The sequence below is a fragment of the Mobula hypostoma genome, chromosome 20 (genome assembly GCF_963921235.1).
Source record: "Mobula hypostoma chromosome 20, sMobHyp1.1, whole genome shotgun sequence".
Taxonomy (NCBI): domain Eukaryota; kingdom Metazoa; phylum Chordata; class Chondrichthyes; order Myliobatiformes; family Myliobatidae; genus Mobula; species Mobula hypostoma.
In genome coordinates, this window is record NC_086116.1 from 62,128,901 (window position 1) to 62,141,745 (window position 12,845).

Consider the following 12,845-nt stretch of genomic DNA (forward strand, 5'->3'; position numbering starts at 1 on the left):
TACTCCATGGTCTGGGGATGGACTCCCTTTGTGGACTTCAGTTCTCAACACTATTTGCTCGCTTATATTGTTAGCGTATTTTATACTCTGCACATTTGGAGCTTGATGGTTTTTTAAATGGATTCTTTTGGGTTTCTTTGTAGCTGCTGTAAGGAGAAGAATCTCAGGCGTGTATAATGTAGAGATACTTTGATAATAAATGCACTTTGAGCTTTGAAATTTGTTCTTAGAAGCTTTTGTTTAATCTAGCCTGACACACCTCTGCAATACTGAGAGACTGCTGCACAGTCGGAGGTGCAAGCTTTCCCATGTAGTGGTGAACTCTCTCCGTCTCTGCTCACTCAGCTGGATGTAAATGTTCCCACGGTACTAATTGATTTCTCCTTCTGCTAATTTATTCCCTCCCACTTCCCTCTTCTTCTATTCTCCACTCTGGCCTCTTACTTCTTCTCCTCACCTCCCTCCGGTGCTGCTCCCTTTTTCCCTTTCTCCCATGGTCCACTCTCCTCCTATCAAATTCAGCCCTTTACCTTTCTCACCTACCTGACTTCGCCTATCACCTTCCAGTTTGTCCTCCTTCCCCTCATCCCACCTTTCATTCTGGCATCTTCCCCCTTCCTTTCCAGTCCTGATGAAGGGCCTTGGCCTGAAACGTTATCTGTTTAATCATTCCCATAGATGCTGCCTGGCCTGCTGAGTTCCCCCAGTGTTTTGTGTGTGATGTTAATAGACATGCTGGAATTGTGATGGACTAACATCTGGGAGTCCAGATTAGAATGGCACAGTGGCACAGGTAGCAAAGATGCTTCCTCACAGCCCTAGTGACCTGGGTTCGATCCTGACATCTGCCACTGTCCATATGAAGATCGCATTTAAAGATTAGTCATATTATCTAAAGATTAGCTTTATTTGTCATATGTGCATCAAACCGCCAAACAATACAGTAAAATGTGTAATTTTGCATCAGGTCATCGAGGGCCCAACGAGACACACCGCCCAGCAAACTACATATTTAACCCTAGCTTAATTGTAGGACGTTTACAATGATCGATTTACCTATGAACCTGTACATCTTTCAACTGTGGGAGGAAGCCCACACAGTCATGGAGAACGTAAGTGGCAGGGATTGAACTTCAGTCAGTGATCACTGGCGCTGTAAAACGATAAAGCACCTGGGCTAACCATGACACTACGATGCCATCCATGGCTGGCACGCGAAACAAAAGCTCTTTACTGCCGCTCAGTACGCCTGGTAACAATAGACCAACAACCCAATACGTTTTTTCCGCAGCCTTTAGTTACTCTCGTATTAGAGACTTAAACAAGGTCGAAGTTATTTGCCTGCCAGTCCCTGTGCTGTAGGGGCAGGAAGGCGAGCAATGTTACATAACTTCCAATTGCTCTCTGAGTTTCCAATTTTCACTCTCTTTGCTGGCTGATATTAATACGAGCATGAAAAGCAAGGGCAGCAGGTATTTAACTCCCTCAATAAACTGGTTCCAGCAGAACGGCCACATTTTGTTCTGTAAAATTCTGATTTTATGAAATTTTGTTGAACATTAAGGCCCATCATCTTACAAAAGTTTTTTAATGTTGTTACAATTGGCTTACCTTGTCTGTTAAAGTGGCGTGCAAACTAATCCTATGCAAACACAATAGATTCCGCACTCAAAAACTTCTACAGATGTACCGTGGAGAGCGCTCTGACTGGCTACATCACTCTCTGGTATAGGGGGGTGGGGGGTGGGGGGCGGGCTACTGCACAGGATCAAAGCAAGCTGCAGAAAGTTGTAAAATTAGTCAGCTCCGTCATGGGCACTAGCCTCTGTAGTATCCAAGACATCGTCAAGAAGCGATGACTCAGAAAAGCAGCTTCCATCATTACAGACTCTCACCACCCAGGACGTGCCCTCTTCTCACTGTTACCATCAGCAAGGAGGTGCAGAAGCCTGAAGGCACACACTCAGTGATTCAGCAACAGCTTCTTCCCTTTGCCTTCTAACTAGGCATTGAACACCACCTTTCTACTTCTTTAAAAATTTCTGTTTTTGCACTACTCTTCTTAACTACTTGATATACATATGTATACTTACTGTAATTCAGTTTTTTTGTTTATTTATTGTGCATTGCAGAGTTATCGAATTTCATGACATATGCCAGTGATGTTAAACCTTATTCTGATTCTGCAACACAGACAATTTATGTGATTAATTCCACATGGACAACTTAAAGTTTATAGCATACAAAACAATTTTACCTGAAAAGGAAAAAAAGCTTTACAGTTTGGAAATCTGAAGGAAGAATGGAAAATGCTGGGGATATCCATCATACCAGGCGGTATCTGTAGAAACAGAAACATTGAATGTTTTGGTTCAATTGTTTTGATAAACTGTTTCTCCCTCCACGGATGCAGCCTGACCTGCCGACTATTGTCGGTATTTTCTGTACTTATTAGAATTTAAACCTATAGTGGTGAGTATGCGCTCAGTGGCCATGTTATTAGCTACCTCGTCTACTAAATAATGTGGCCTCTCAGTGTTTGCCTATGGTCTTCTGCTGTAGCCCATCGTCTTCAAGATTCATAATGTGTTGTACATTCAAAGATGCTCTTTGTACACCACAGTTGTAAGCATGGTTGCTTGAGTCACTGAAGCCTTCCTATTAGCTGGTCATTCTCCTCTGACCTCTCTCATTAAGAAGGCATTTTTGACCACACAACTGCTGCTCACTGGATTTTTTTTTTGTGTTTTCTTACACCATTCTCTCTAAACTCAAGAGACTGATTTGTGTGTGAAAATCTCAGGAGAACAGCAATTTCTCAGATACTCAAAGCACCCCATCTGGCACCAACTGTCATTCCACAGTCAAGATCATTTAGGTCACTTTTCTTCGTCATTCTGATGTTTGGTCTGACCAACAACTGAACCTCTTGACCGTGTCTGTATACTTATATGCATTGAGTTGCTGCCACATGATTGGCTGATTAGATATTTGTATTAATGAGCAGGTGAACAGATATTTGCTCATTAGGTACACCTCTGTCAGAAAGTCTCATTTGAATTCCACTGTAGAACTTTGAGTGAATAATGTTGACTGATATTTTGGGACCACATGGAAGAGCATATCAAAATCAAACCAATATTGAAGATCTCAGTCACTTTGCCTTAATGAAGATCTGCCTCAAGCCAGACTGACTAACTATGAAGTATTGGTATTACTGCGTTCCAAGTACTTCAACACTGGAACTGAAAAGAGCTAAGTTCCTGTCATATGGTATGAGTGAACTTCAGTGGAGTCTACATAGAGAAACGTGCCACTCTTAAGGGGAACCATGAAACTGAGGGCCACCAGCTCCTTCGTGTTAACACGGGAGGTACTGTTCTGACACACTGGGAAAAGGAGAAGTTACCTCCAGGTAACCTCCAAACATTGAGTTTTTTATTATTTCTGGTCATTTGCCCCTGCTACTCCTCTCTTTTTCCATTCCTCATTCTGGCTCCCCTCTCACCCTGTCTCTTCTCCTCACCTGCCTTTCACCTAGCTCTGTTGCTCCACCTCCTTCCCTTTCTCCCATGATCTACTCTCCTCTCCTATCAGACCTTATTCTTCTTATCCTCCTATCCTTCTTATTCAGACCCTTACCTCTGTCATCTATCATCTCCCAGCTTCTCACTTCATCCCCCACCTTCCCCTCCACCTAGTCTCACCTATTACCTGACCGCTTATACGTCTTCCCCTCCACCCACTTTTTATTCTGCCTTGTTGCCCCTTCAGTTTTAGTCCCGCTGAAGAATCTCAACCCAAAACACCAACTATTTATTCTTCTGTGTAGATGCGACCTAACCTGCCGAATTCCTCCAGCATTTTGTGTGTGTTGCTCTGGACTTCCACCCTCTGCAGAATCTCCTGTGCTTACGAGTTACCTCCAGTGGTCTGACCAATATTTATTCAAACACCATTATCACATTGCTCTTCGTGGGGATGTACACTGCTGTGTTTTCTATGTTGTAACAGAGACCACAACTCAGAAATTCATTGCCTGTAAAGTGCTTTGGGACATCCCATGACCAGGAAATCTCCATATAAATGTTGTCTCTCACTTTCTGTGTGCAATGAAGTGGAGTTAATGGCCTATGGAGATGAGTTGTGGTGAATTGATGAGTTTCTACATTAATAAACTGTTGTGTGCCCTAATCCAGAATCAGGATGACTTTTCCAGTATCTGTAATATAAAGTACCGTGCAAAATGAAATACTGTAATACCCAGGGGCACCACAGCAGCAAAGTGGGAAGCAGGAGGTGGGATACAATTACAATTTGGAGTGTCAGAACTCAGAGATCAACTCCAGTGCCATTTATAAGTAGTCTGTACGTTCACCTATTGACCGCGTTGCTTTCTTCCAGGTGCTCGAGTTTCTTCCCACTGTCAAAACTCATTCTGCTTCATGGGTCACTGTAGATTTTCCTGTGATTAGCATAGGCTTAAATGGGTGGTTTGCTGGGCAGCACAGCTCACTGGGCCAGAAGGGCCTGTTCTTCGCTGTATCTCCAAATTTAAATAAAATAAATCTTTTGTAGATTCTGGCAGGCCCACAGTTCGGCTGTTAGCACACTGTCAGAAGCTGTCTGTAAGGAGTTTGTACATTCTCCCCATGACTGTGGGGGGTCCCTCCAGATGCTTTGGTTCCCTCTCACGTTCATAGAACATAGAACATTACAGCACAGTACAGGCCCTATGGCCCAAGACATTGTGTCAACCTTTTAATCTATTCTGAGATCAACTCACCCCTCCTACATATCCCTCCATCTATCTATCATCCATGTGCCTATGGAAGAGTTTCCGAAATGTCCCTAATCTATCTACCTCAACCACCACCCTGGCAGTTCATTCCACACATTCATCACTCTCTGTGTAAAAATATAGTGGGGGAGTCTAGGACTAGAGGGCATAGCCTCAGAATATAGGGACATCCATTTAGAACAGAGATACAGAGGAATTTCTTTAGCCAGAGTGTGGTGAATTTGTGGAATTCGTTGCCACGTACAGCTGTGGAGGTCAAGTAATTGGGTATATGTAAAATAGAGGTTGATAGGCTCTTGATTAGTCAGGGCATCGAAGTTTATGGGGAGAAGGCAAGAGAATGGAGTTGAGAGGGATAATAAATCAGCCATGGTAGAAAAGCCAAGCAGACTCGATGGGCCAAATGCCCTAATTCTGCTCCTATGTCTTATAGTCACAAAGCAATTTTAAAATTAGTCTCAAGACAGTGTCAAGTGATAGCAGCCAGCAACATTAAACCAAAGCCCCGCCTATCCTTATTGATAGATGCAAAACATCCCAAATCCATCTGGTTGTACATTTTTTGATCAGGTCATGCCAGGTGCAAGTCTTCACTCTGTGCAAATTCCCTGCTCTACTTTGCAACATTAGTATTAGCAGTGTGATCATTCGAGTCATGGGTGACCCTCCCATAAGTTAAATGCCAGATGGCTAAAATCCAGTTGATGTTGCTCTCCAGATCTCAGGAGCTCACAAGTCTCTCCATCACTACAAAGTGATGATCCTGGCAGAAGTTTGCAACAGTACTTCTGCTGCAAAATTGCATCCTGAGACTCTGATAGGCTTTCTTTACTGGAGTTCAAGGGCCAGCAAACATAAGAAATGAGGTCAGGAGTTCCTCAAGTCTTCGGTATCAAAGAGGAAAATCATGGTCAATCCTTTAGCTCATGTATCCATTCCCATCTGATCGCAAATTTTCAGACTCCATCTATCTCCTTGAATCTGTCAATATAAGCCTCAGATACGCTCAGTCACTAAGCATCAATAGCTTACAATGTTAAACTTTATTTAAAGTGCAAAAATGGGAACGCTCAAATCCAAATATGCAATAACTTTCTGCAGCAAAGTGAAGAAGGCACAGCAGACAAAGAATACTTGTTCAATGTTTGTTGAAATTAATTGAGGGATTGTTATCTTGTTACATAAAATGGATGACAAGCAAAATTCCATTATAAATAATTGGTATACATCTTTTAATAGAATCACTCAAGTGATGAATGAAACATTCCCTTTAATTCGTTATTCTCTACAAAACCTGGAATTGCTCATTTCATTTACATGAAGGCCTGTTTTACCTTGGATCAAAAGATTAAATGAGTTATGTCAGTATTTAATTATCTTCATCATCTAATGCTCTTGTTCTCTCGTTCTCCATTGAAAATTTGGCATTTGTTTTAAGTGCACAAATTATCATACTCTTTCATACTTACCCTGGAAAATATGCTCCATTTTATGGTATGTTGATTAGACAGAGGGTCTTAAAATCATACAAGGCAGGACAGTATTAACACTTTGGGTCTGTATCTTTGTAATCCCATGTGACTGAATTCTTTGTCCATTGTCTCAAAAGAGAGGAAGAGACAAGGCATTTCCCAAAACACCAGCAAAGCAAAGAGATAGGCTAAAACAATAAATGCAGCAAATGTGGAAGTAGGCACATTCCAAAGATGTGTCCTGATTATAGGAAGTTCTGTAATAATTGTGGGAAGAGGAATCATTTTGCAAGGTGCTGCAAAGCTGGGACTACCAAGAGAAAGGAGTACACTGTTGATGACGAAATTGAGGAAGTTTTTGTAGATTTTCTGCAGACTGTTGGTGCTGGTAAGACAGAATGGACTGTTCCAGTGACTGTGAGTAAGACAGTAATTCCATTCAAGCTTGATACTGGAGCCCAGGTGAACTTGTTGTCTGTGGATGATTACAAGACTCTCAAAGTAAAGAACAAGATGTACCCATTGAAGTTAGAAGTGACAGGCTGTATTGGAGAGAATGTTCCAGTAAAAGCGGGCTGTATAGTGACCTTCGATCACAAAGATCAGCACCTAAAGGCACAGCTATTGATTTTTGGAAAGCAAATACGGCCAATGTTAGGTTTGACTGCAAGCAAAAGGCTCAACCTGGTGGAAAGAGTTTTCATAGTGGCTTCACAGACCAAAGATAAACAGGCAACACTCAATAAAGACTTTGCAGGTGTTTCTGAGGGGCTCAGATGCTTATCCGATGTAATTTGAGAAACTCGTAACAGCATCCACAAGAGCTCCAGAGAGGTTATGCAAGAGGAGCTCAAGAACTCCACCTTCCATAGACATTCTGTCCCAGCTGCACCAGCATTAGAGTCAGGATGCCAGTGTTGAACAGAGTGATCATGATGAAGAATTCATCAGTCTTGCTTCCACATTGTGCAGCTTTAGTTCAAAATCTGTCTCTCATCTTTCAGTTAAAGACTGGAAATCAAAAATATCTTCACGATCATCTCCAAAGTTGAAGAGGAAAAATTAAAAGGAAGATGAGGAGAGCCCACAATCCCCAAGGTCATAACAACAGCACCAGTTCGACACAAACCAACAGGATGAGTTGCTATCTGTGATATGCAGCCAACAGAAGGAGCTCTGTAAATTGAGACAGCATCAGTTGCAAAGACTCACTGATCAATGGATGTAGTTCAGGGCTCAGAGGCACGTGGACTGAATTATGGTCACATAGTAAGAACAAGAACAGAGACAAACAGATAGGATCTTGGTAAAAGGATATGAAAAAATGAACACATAGATCAAAGTTCTCAAAAGGACACGGGTATTAATGTGGCAAGTGAAAGCAAAACACATGTGGAAACTAATAGCAGTGCAAAGGGATCATTTAGCCACCACAGAGACATATTGAGAGTTGATGAGTAAATAAAGGACTATATTTGCTCATTAGAAATTGAAGTTAATGTAAATATTTGTGTTGGAAAGCATTATTGTTTCTGGAAGCTTCATGGGAAAATAATATTTTGTTTGTTTTTCTTTAAAGGGGGAAGATGTATTATTATGTGTATACACAATAAAGAACTTCAGTTCCCAGTGTGCAATGTGGGTGATTCACCAGGAACTGGAGGTGACATTGATAAACTGGGAGTTCACACTAAAGTGTGGAGCTAGAACCCATGATTGAAGTGTCCTGTGAATAAATACGTGTTAGTTTTACCCACACTACTTGTCTTTGCAAGGAACAAACATAGCACTTCCATATTTTTAGTGTGGCATTGTAACATAGCAGGTAGTGTAACGCTATTACAGTGCCAGCTGTAAGATCAGGTTTTAATTCCCACCGCTGCCTGTATGGATCTTGTACATTATCTGTGTGAAAGCATGGGTTTTCTTGTAATGCTCCAGTTTCCTCCCATATTCCAAAGGTGCATGTATGGGTTAGGGTTAATAAATTATGGGCCTGCTACTTTGTCACCAGAAGCCCCAACCACATCTTGGACTGTGTTGTTCTTTAACTCAAGCAACGCATTTAACTGTATATTTCAATGTTTCAATGTACATGTGACAAATCAAGCTAATCTTCAACAGGAGCAGGTTTAAAGTTGTTAACATATTTTAAGCAAAACATAGCCAATGTGTGGATCTGAATTGCGATAAAAATTTGGATAATGTGCTCGCTGGAGCAGCACATGAACTAAAATTGGAACAAAACAGACAAAATTAGCATGGCCCCTGGGCAAGGACAACGTGCAAGTTCACTGCATGTATTTTAGTGCAGCATGGTTGTGTAACAGTTTACAGTGCCAGGGTTTCAATTCCCACCACTGTCTGTGAGGGTTCCTGCAGATGCTCCGGTTTCCTCCCACATTCCAAACCGGTACAGATTAGGGCTGCTAAATTGTTGCCTACGTTGGCACCAGAAGCATGGCCATACCTGCAGGCTGCCCCAGTTCATCTCGGACTGTGTTGGTCATCGACACAAAGAATGCATTTCACTGTATGTGTTTTGATGTTTCAACGTATATGTGACAAATAAAGCAAATCTTTATCTTTACAAAGTTACAGGATTATTTCAATCCTACAAATTCAGTAAAAATCAGGGATGAGACTATCAGAGAGTATATTATTTCATTCAGAGACCTGTTTCAACATTGCATCTTGGGCATGTGTTTGCATCATGCGTTGCATGACAACTTTGTTCATGATTTAATAGATGAATGAATTCAATCAAAGTTATTAAACGCACTGAATCTTACACTTGATCTTGCCTGCAAAATTGCAATGTCTACGGCAATGGCATTGAGGGATGTTGAGTAATTTCATCCAACGTAAGGTACAAATGTGATGGCAATTTGTAGTCAGTGAGCAGTAGCAAGGTTACAACTTCAGAGCAGAATGTGAAGATTGACGGGGAGAGAAGCACGAGAAGCTGCTTCAGCTGCTGCAAACACTATCTGCTGCAGATTGGCCAATTTAAATATCCCAAGTGTTTAAACTGTCAGAAGGAAATGTCCTCTCAGTGGCCACTTTATTAGGTACCTCCTGCGACAAATGAAGTGGCCGCTGAGCATAAGCTCGTGGTCTTCAGCTGCTGTAGCCCATCCACTTCAAGGTTCAACATGTTGTGCACTCATATCAGCTCTTCTGCACACCGCTGTTGTAATCCATGGTTATTTGAGTTACTGTCACCTTCCTGTCAGCTTGAATCAGTCTGGCCATTCGCCTCTGACCTCTCTCATTAACAATGTGTTTTCTCCCACAGAGCTGCCACTCACTGGATTTCTTTTGTTTTTTGCACCAATCTCTGTACATTTTAGAGACTGTTCTGTGTGAAAATCCCAGGAGATCAGCAGTATTTGAGATACTCAAACCACCCCATCTAGCACCAACAATCATAGTCAAAGTCATTTACATCATACTTATTCCCCATTCTGATATTTCGTCTGAGCAATAAGTGAACCTCTAGACCATATCTACATGCTTTTATGTATTGTGGTGCTGCCATATGATTGGCTGATTAGATATTTGCATTAATGAGCTGGTGTACAGGTATATCTAATGGCTAACATGAGGGGGCATAGTTTTAAGGTGCTTGGAAATGGGTACCGAGGTGATGTCAGGGGTAGGTTTTCCACACAGGGAGTGGTGGGTGCGTGGAATGCACTGCCGGTGGCAGTGGTGGAGGCGAATACAATAGGCTCTTTTAAGAGCCTCTTTGATAGGTACATGGAGCTTAGAAAAATAGAGGGCTATGTGCTAGGGAAATTCTAGACAGTTTCTAGAGTAGGTTACATGGTTGGCACAAAGTTGAGGGCTGACGGATGTGTAATGTGCTGCAGATTTCTATGTTCTTTAACCCTAGCCTAATCACAGGACAATTTACAATAGTCTATTAACCTATATGTCCATGAACGGTGGGTTGCAACCAGAGCAGAAGGAGGTAACCCACATGCAGAGGGGAAAAATGTACAAGCTTCCTTCCAGAGGATGCTGGAATTGAACTCCGAGCTCTGGCACCCCAAGCTGTAATAGCGCTATGCAAAATGTTATGCTAGCATGGCTACACAAAGAATGGTGAGTGCCTAGACTACGCAGCCAGGGATGATAGTGGAGGCAGATACACGAGAGGAATTTAAGAGGCTCTTCGATAAGCACATGAATGGAGAGAATGGAGGGTTATAGACATTGCATAGGCAGAAGGGATTAGTTTAGAAAGCAGTTCAATTACACTGGACAACAATGATTCTGCTTCCTCAATATTTTTGAGTTTATCTTTTGGAATTTGGGCTGCTGATCATGAAAATCACCATGAAATTTCCCTATCACGCACCTTTTTCTTTGAAGTCGCCTATATTTATTATTTCAATTCATAATTCAGGTCAGAATAACTGATGCCAAATTTAAGGAAGGCATTTTTGTTGCTCCACAAATCAAACAGATCATCATGACAGGGAATTTGAAGAACTTCTAGTGGGACCAGAGAAAATTGCATGGAAGGTATTCAAGGACATTATGAAAATTTTCTACAGAGCACCAAACTATGGGCAGCTAGTTGACAACATGCTTCAAGCATACAAAACCATGAAGTGCAGCATGTCACTAAAGATCCATTATCTGCATTCCCACTCAGACTTGGTCCTTGCAAACCTTGGCACTCTCAGTGACGACTATGGTGAAAGGTTTCACCAGGACATTGCAGTCATGGAGATATAGTATTAGGGCAAATGGAATCCATCAATGCTGGCTGATTATTGTTAAATCTTCTCCGTGGATTGTTACCTTGTCGTGGTGGAGAAGCTTGTGTGGTCCTGTGATTCCGAGAGCGATGCCGTCTGGAGCTATGCTCCTGGTAGGGTCACCCATGGCGGTAAGGTCGAGAGTGAGGTCCCTGACAAAGAACAATCCAACCAAGACCTCAACGGTGGAACAGGCGGACGAAGTTACTTCGAAATCAATGGCTGTGAAGGCGGATGAAGGCTGCAACAAATCCATCTGCTCCAATCGCTGTGGTTTACATTCCATTGGAATCAGTTGGTTGATTTGTGAAGTATCGTGTGCTTCTTGGAGTGCAACATCAAGTACACGTTAAACAAATACACGCACAGGCATCTTCACTCTGTGGGCTACTTCTTCAGAACAAAGACCATCATCCTCGACCTCGAGGGATAGCCACGACGATTGTTGGACACTTAAGCAAGATTCTCAGACTCTGAGTACAAATGAAAATCATCAACAAAACATTTTTAGCTTAGTTGAACTATTGCAAAGCGTCAGCGCTGTTATGCAGTTAAAAGCATTTTGTTCAATAAAAGGTAATTTCCTGTTTCTCCAAATTCCTATGTGTGATACAAGTAGTCTGAAATTATATTTGTGTTCAGTTTCAAGTGATCTATCATCAACAAAAAAAAAAATTCTGAGGAAGCAACACTTCAGAAAAAAATTGTTGTCCTGTGTTACTATTGCCATGAATTCAGTAGAGTATTATGGGCAGAAGGACCTGTTACAGCGTTGGACTGTTCTTATGTGTGAGCACGTGGCCAAGTGGTTAAGGCATTGGACTAGCTACCTGAAGGTCATGAGTTCGAGCTCCCGCTGAGGGAATGTGTTGTGTCTTTGAGCAAGGCACTTAATCACACATTGCTCTGCGACGACACTGGTGCCAAGCTGTATGGGTCCTAATGGCCTTCCCTTGGACAACATTGGTGTCGTGGAGAGGGGAGACTTGCAGCATGGGCAACTGCTGGTCTTCCATACAACCTTGCCCAGGCCTACACCCTGGAGAGTGAAGACTTTCCAGGTGCAGGTCCGTGCTCTCGCAAGAACTACTGTTCTTATGTTCTGTCTTCCATATCCTCAATCTAAAGCTAAATCCATTAACCAAAACATCAGTGAGGTGATTTCATCACAGAAAGGATATTTTCACAATGCAGTGTTATGAAGAAAGCTACAATGAGTCATGTCAAATTGGTCGTAAATAACCCAAATATCACCAACAACAATGTTGGAAAGCATAAGGACTTCAAGGCAAAGGAATAGTTAAAATGTGGACATGGAGAGGCCATTTCCTATAGTGTGGGGGTCTCAGACCAGAGGGCACAGCTTCTACATAAGAGGGACATCCCTTTAGAACAGAGATGAGGAGGAATTTCTTTAGCCAGAGTGTAGTGAATCTGTGGAATTCATTCCCACATACGGTTGTAAAGCAGAGTTTGATAGGTTCTTGATTAGTAAAGGTGTTAAAGGTTACAGGGAGTAGGCAGGAGAATGGGTTGAGAGGGACAATAAATCTGCTGTGATGGAATAGCAGAGTGATATAATGGGGGAAATGGCCTAATTCTGCTCCTATGTCCTTTAGTTTTACGATTTTATGGTCCATGCATTGACATGAGCATCGACACTGTGGCATACTGCTCATTAAAGTCAAGGTCAAACAAAAACTTATCATCAAAGTATGTATACTGTATGTCATGATATACTACACTGAGGTTCACCTTCTTGCAGGAATGTGCAGAAAAACGAAGAAATACAAGAGAATT

At 42.0% G+C, this 12,845-nt stretch overlaps 1 pseudogene; it reads left to right on the forward strand.

The window, feature by feature from the left end:
* Nucleotides 1-8,479: 8,479 nt before the first annotated feature.
* Nucleotides 8,480-8,579, forward strand: LOC134359604 (U6 spliceosomal RNA; annotated as a pseudogene).
* Nucleotides 8,580-12,845: the final 4,266 nt, after the last annotated feature.